The following is a 7,088-nucleotide window of genomic DNA, read 5'->3' on the forward strand; positions in this document are numbered from 1 at the left end:
AATTGTTGAAGATTCAGAGGTTTTTGGCCGTTAAGTACCTGTTGCTTCCATGGAACTCCATTTCCCTTGTTTTCAGAAACGTAAGAGATCCTTTGTGTACTAGCATAATTTTAGTTTTTCCAGATAGAAAAGGCACTAACATTAAGAAGAAGACCTCCTGGGGTGACTGGGTGGCTCAGTTGGTTGAGCATCTGACTCCTGATTTACGCTCAGGTCATGATCCCAGGGTCATGGGATCGAGTCTTGAGTTGGACTCTGTGCTGACCATGGAGCCTGCTTAAGATTCCCTCTCCCTCTCTCGCACGCACGCGCGGTCTCTCTCTCCCTCTGCCCCTCTCCCCCACTTGCATGCTCTCTGTCTCTCTTTCACATTAAAAAGAAGAAGAAGAAGAAGAAGAAGAAGAAGAAGAAGAGGAGGAGGAGGAAGAAGAAGAAGATCTCCTGATCTTTATAGGAAAATGGTGGCTGGCAAAATCAGATATCTTCACACATCTTCCCCCCAAAAAGAAAATAGAGCTTAATCTGGAGGGTACATAAAATTGCCCGATGCTCGTGTCAGCAGTATAACTGGAAAACGGACAATATTATCCACTTTGCAATTCCATGTGATTGGGGAAGTACACTTCCAATACCAGCAGCATTAGCACAAAGAAAGAAAGTTAGAAAGGTTACAGATGACCCAAATAACACTATTTACCAACTTGACATGACTGAAAATGCTAAAACACTACAGATGCTTCTGGATATACGTGGTAGGTATACTTTCCCTATTTTCACCACTAAATTCAAATGAAATACATATAAAACAAACATAAGACTGTAAGGAGTAGAGAAATCAGATTGGCTAGGGACCTGGGAACTTGAAGAACAGCATGGTAGTGAGTTTCCTGTGGGTTTGTTTTTATTTTTGTTTTTGGCCTTATGTATCCTAGATTTTGAGGTGAGGAAGATAACAACTTGGAAATACCAGGAGGCACAGACAAAAAAAAAAAAATCCCTGGCAAAAGGCTGCTCTCTGTAGCCAAAGGACCAAGAAAGAAACACAAATGACTTTTCGCTTCAAAACATTATATCGGAGAAGCTATCATTCTCACCAGCCTGGGGTTGCAGCTGGGTTTCTTATAGGATCTGTTTCACAAATGGTAAAAAAATGTAGCTGGACCCTCCATGAGGCACTAATGCCTTGTCAGCATATTTATCCTTTTTTTGTTTAACTTATAAGGTCTTTATCCTGATGGAAGTAAGTAATGCATTCGTTATTACTATTTCTATGTAATACTGTCCTATAGGTCGGGTCTTGTCATTGACATTAACCAGGCACTAACAGATAGAATAAAGGAGGGCCAGAATTCGATTTGACTCTACCAATTTGAATCTTATTGATTCCCTATTAAGTGTCAGGCTTTATGCTAGGTCATAATGATGGCATGACATCCATTAAATTACTGCTCTCATAAATCTTAGAGTTTTATTAAAAGCAGGTGACAAGCAGGAATCCAAACAAGTACAAAGTCAGTCAGCTAGGAGATGTGGCAGTTGGTGAGGAAAACCTGAGTCATGTGTGGAACTAATATCAGAAGAGAGAGAATCCACCCAACACGAGATAATTGAAAGAATAGAACACTTTCTTCTCTTGGCCTGAATAAAAACTGGGGACATCAAAGGCTCATGTCTAATAACATAATTGAGTCCTTACCAAAATGGTCTTTTTATTAAAATATATTTGATTCTTTTTATTTCTGGCAGGATTGAAATAGTACGCATGTTTTTGAGGCCTGAAATAAAATAAACAATACTCTGCTTAATAATGTGATATCTCTTAGGAAAAGATGAGAATTTTGCAGTTAGAAGTTTTTAAAACTTCCTTATACGTTCATATGTTTCTTCACATTATTTTTAATGCAGCCCATAGTATGAAATAAATTTCATATTATAACCAAAACACAAATACACATTCACAAAATTATAGTTATACTGTGTGCAGTGCACTATGGTATTTTCTATCATATTGTATTCTTCGAGTTTATTCCATTAAGATGCAAGTTGTAACCCACTTTGATTTCACAACATATTTATGAATCAGATCCTTTAGTGTGAAGGATATTGGTTTAAACTGTGAGAATTAATAGAAGAATTGATACTTGATCTTGGTAGGTGTGTGTGTGTGTGTGTGAGTGTGTGTGTGTGTGAGTGTGTGTGTGTGTGTGTGTATGTGTGTGTGTGTGTGTATGTGCACACACATGTACACATGTGCTCATTCCTGGTAAATAGGCAACTCACATTGACTAGAATGTTGAAAGGATAAATTTCCCAGGAAGACCACATCAGCTCTGGACTTCCTGTAGTCTGTGGGATATTAATGGTGGGTGGAAATTCTGAGGGAAGAAAAAATAAACCAGAGGGAGGAGGAGCCAGGTTAAAAACAGTGGGCATAAATCTACCCTGGTGCAGGATCTTCTGGTTTTCTCTCTGAGGAAACTCATGTATATGCTATAGTTTTAACTTTAACCTTCTATGCTATATTTTCTTTTGAAGAGTAAATCACCCTTTTATAAAGAAAGGCATTTATCCATGTGCCTCCAAGTGTGATGGGTAGGATGGGGCTTAAAGAGACCATGCAATGAAGTCAAAGGATGGCCTCATCTGAATCAACTTGAATGGATAGTGGGGCAGCAGGGAAGTTGGAAAGGCATGCTCTGTGCTGGGTTTCTGGGCAGAGATGATTGGTGAAGTGGGTGGCTATGGCAGCATAGGGATGGAGATGATAGGAAAGGACAAACAATAATTTAAGAAAGCATTGAGGCAAAAATACAGACGTTTTCCTTCTCATTTTATGCTAGAGAAAAAATGACCTTTGAAAATTAAAGGATCTGGGTTCCACAGTTTCATGGAAAAGGGGTTCCTGGTAATGTCAGCAAAGCATGGATTCTATCCCAAGGAAACATAGTAAGAAGGCAGCTATTAAATTGTATGTAATTTGGATCCTAAAGCAAATCAGAAACATGGCTATCAAAATCAGGACCCATAACCAGAGCGGAAGAATCTGCAAATCTAATTTGGAATCATCTAAACTGCACCTAGCAGTTTTTCAAAATCCATAACTAGGATCAGTCTAAGCCTCTTTATCTTGAGTGGAACTAAACTAAATTAAGGAGGTTTAACATATTAGCTAAGGGAAGGGAGCAGTTATTTGGATGAGCAGTCAGGATTGTGATGGTCAATTGAATAGGTTCAGACCTTGAAAATTCCAGACATTAAGCCAGAGTCATAGGCCGATCTTATGATTTAGAAGTTACCAGCAACCCTGATGATAGATGGTGAGGAATGCTTTGGAGAACAGGATGAGTTTTATTTTGAAGATATTGTTTGAAATAACATGGGAACATCCAAGTGGATGGAACTAATAACTCTAATGGCTAGAGAGGCTTCTGGGGTGCTGAGAATGTTTGATGACTTGCTCAGGGTGATTTTTAAATGAGTATGTTGATACTGTGAAATTCCTCAACCTATTAACTTCTGATCTGTGCAATTTGCTATATGTATGTGAAACATCAATGCTATTTGACATTAAAAATCTTAGAAATACATTGAGATAATAAAGATTAGTCCAAAAAAACCTTAACAGTATGCCAAAGAATAGTTTACAGTGAAGTAAGTACGATTTATTCCAAGAATGAATGCATAAAACCCATAAAAAGGGTATTACTATAGTTTATTATATCAGTAGGTGAAAAGAGACTAATAAATAATTTATAAATGTTGAAAGTGAATTGAATACAATCTCTATCCGTATTTGAATACTCTTTGTAATAGGAAAATTGTAAAGGATAAAAAAAAAAAACTTTGAAAGATACCATAAACATTTGAAGTTGGTAAAACGGCCAGCGAGTGCATAAATTTGTAGAACTTACGAACTCTCCCAAATGAGAATTCATCATAAAGTTGTTTCCATAAATATTCATAACAGGACTTTTTGTGATACTGAAAAATGGAAATCAACTTACAGGGGGTTGTTCATATTTTGGTTTATCTATGAGTGAAAAAACAAGTAACTATTACAAATAATATTTTTATGTATGTATTAAAAACAATATTATATATATATCTAAAAGTTAAAGGTGACTTTGACGAGAGGGGGTCTCAGATTTGGTGGTAGCAATGGGAGTGGATAACAGAGGTTTTGTCTAGGCCTCTCTGCCTTTAGATTTATCTCCACCTCTTTTATAGTCACCAGGAAGAACTCACATGAGGGCCTGACTTCAACTCTTCCTTTGTATACATTATCACATAGAATTCATGGAAACCCAGGTTCCCACACCAAATCACTTAAACTCCTAAGAAGCATAATCGCTGTAAAAAAAAAAAAGACAAAAACCAGAATACAATAAACCAATAAAAAACATTTATTCCAAAAACCAAACACAGCTAAGAACAATTTAAATGAATATAGTTAGCTTTGATTTTTAGATACTAAAACTTTAGATAAGAATAGACTCTCTTTTTTTTTTTTTTAGTTTTTTAGGTTTCTTTCTTTCTTTTTTTTAATATGAAATTTATTGTCAAATTGGTTTCCATACAACACCCAGTGCTCATCCCAACAGGTGCCCTCCTCAATGCCCATCACCCACCCTTCCCTCTGTCCCATTCCCCATCAACCCTCAGTTTATTCTCAGTTTTTAAGATAGACTCTCTTTTTAAGCACACAGGGAACACTCATAAAACTAGACTATCTTTTAGGTCATAAAGGAAGCCTCAGTAAATTCCAAGGCATCACAGACCATGTATTCTGAAATACATATGATAATATGAGTTATCCATATGCTTGCAAATTAACTAATTATATCCTTTGAGTTAAAAAGAGAATCTTGATGGGAATTGAACAATATTTAACACTTAAGGCAATGGAAATATTCATATTAGTGTAAGCAAATCATTGTAAAAAATAATCCTAAAATATGCAGTGATTCAACATACACAGTAGACATAGGTTCTCGTTCATATAAATAATCAAAAATGTTTCCAGAAGTAGTGTTCTCTTCCACACAATTATTCAGAGAGATAAAGTGGAGTCTCTTCAATCTTCAACAGGTGGCGTCTACAGTAATCATGAGAAACACACATGATTAATTATCAGAGACACAAAATTTAAACCACGATGATATATCACTAAGCCTCACTAGAGTGGCTAAAATCCAAGACTGATAAAACCAAAGCTCGGTGAGGATATGTGCAAACTGGAAAACTGTACATTACTCTTAATGAGTGCAAAGGGACTCAATTCAGTTGGAAAGATGTGTTAGCTACTCAGGCTGAAAAATACATCAGGGTGATGCAATCCCACAGCAAACCTGCAGGCATATGTGCAGTAAAATACATGGATAGCAATGCTAGTCACAAGTTTATTCACAATGGCCAAAACTGCAAACAATCTAAATGTTCTTCACCGTAAAACAGATAGATACATCCAGTATACTCAGTTAGTAAATACAAAATAGCAGTAAAAGATGAGCCATTGATACATACAACAGCGTGACGAATATTACAAATGCAATGATGAGTAAGTGAAACCAGAAATAGGCGAGGACATGGTGTATAATTCCTTTTATAGAAAGTACAAAACAGGTGGAGCCAATCTATGATATTTGCTGCCAGGATAGTTGTTGCCTGGGGAGTTAGTGACCAGGAGGGGATAAGAGCAGGGAAGGCTTTAGGGATTATGGTAATGTTTTGGTTGTTGAATAGGTTTTTGATTACAAGAATATTGTAGAGGACACTGGCATACTTCACCCAGATTCCTTTTACCAATTAAATCTTTACTCCTCTTCCAGATTTTGTATACTTTGCTCATTATGACTTGACGTACAACTTTCTTTACAGCACTACCCTTACTGGCTACTAGTTCTATTTTTTTCTGGATGTTCCCCAAACTGAAAGTGCTAAGAGTTTACATTACCTTTCAGCAACCTCTATCTACTGAGTGAGTGGTGCAGGAGTAGAGCAGCACAGATTCCTTGCTTTGCAGCAGAATAAACTGTGGTGTAATTTATACTCCCCATGGAACGAGGCTGTATCTGGAAATTCACATAAAATTGCGCCTTTGCTTGACTTGTTTCTCCTCCTAATTCAACTCCTCCACTCCTTAACTAATCTCTTCCAGGAACATGTCCTCAATAAACCTTAGTACGTAAATCAACATATCAAGATCTTCCAGATAAGCCAGCCTAAGATAGCTGCCATCCTTAATCATAGGGAGTAGATTAAAAGGATGTGATTCTGGAGTTGGACATCTAGCCACCAAATTGCAATGACTACCTCATGACCTGGTAGTAAGTAGTGTTGATGTCCCATAGCATGCTGTCACAACGCATTTTTTAAAAAAAAAATGTTTATTTATTTATTTTGAGAGAGAGAGAGAGTGGGAGTGAGGGGAGGGGCAGAGAGAGAGAGAGAATCCCAAGCAGGCTCCCTGTTGTCAGTGTGGAGCCCGATGCAGGGCTCGATGCCATGAACCGTGATATCATGACCTGAGCCAAAATCAAGAGTCAGATGCCCAACTGACTGAGCCACCCAGGCCCCCCAACAGTGCAATTTTTAAGTTTCCTCTGAGCTGAGTGTGACCAGATATACATGGAAGGGGTCCTCTGGCTTATGCAATATCTCTGATATTTGGGAAATGTAGGAAAATGGAAATTATAATGACTCTGAAATTGGGTGGTGGTTGTTAAGACTCATTGAATACTTGAAGGGAGAAAATGTTAGGTTTAGGTTGATCAGTGACCAACTTGATGAAAATAGGGTCAGATGGCATCCACTGCCTCTTTAAAGAAAACTTCATCTCCTGAAACTGGAAGAAAGATGAAGATAATAACCAGGCATACAGCTTAATTGTAACAGAGAAGGCATTGTGGCATGGTAGGGCCACAAGCACTTACTCATGGAATTTACTTGTGCCTTCAGGACCTGCTCAAATCTGATCTTGTATATACAGTCTCCATGTCTTAATGATGGGGAGTCCTCCACTCCATGTTGAAGGCATTAATATTACTTCATGGGATGTTAATTTGAAAAAAATATATGTTTTTAATTTT

Source organism: Prionailurus viverrinus, chromosome A1, assembly GCF_022837055.1.
Source record: "Prionailurus viverrinus isolate Anna chromosome A1, UM_Priviv_1.0, whole genome shotgun sequence".
Taxonomy (NCBI): domain Eukaryota; kingdom Metazoa; phylum Chordata; class Mammalia; order Carnivora; family Felidae; genus Prionailurus; species Prionailurus viverrinus.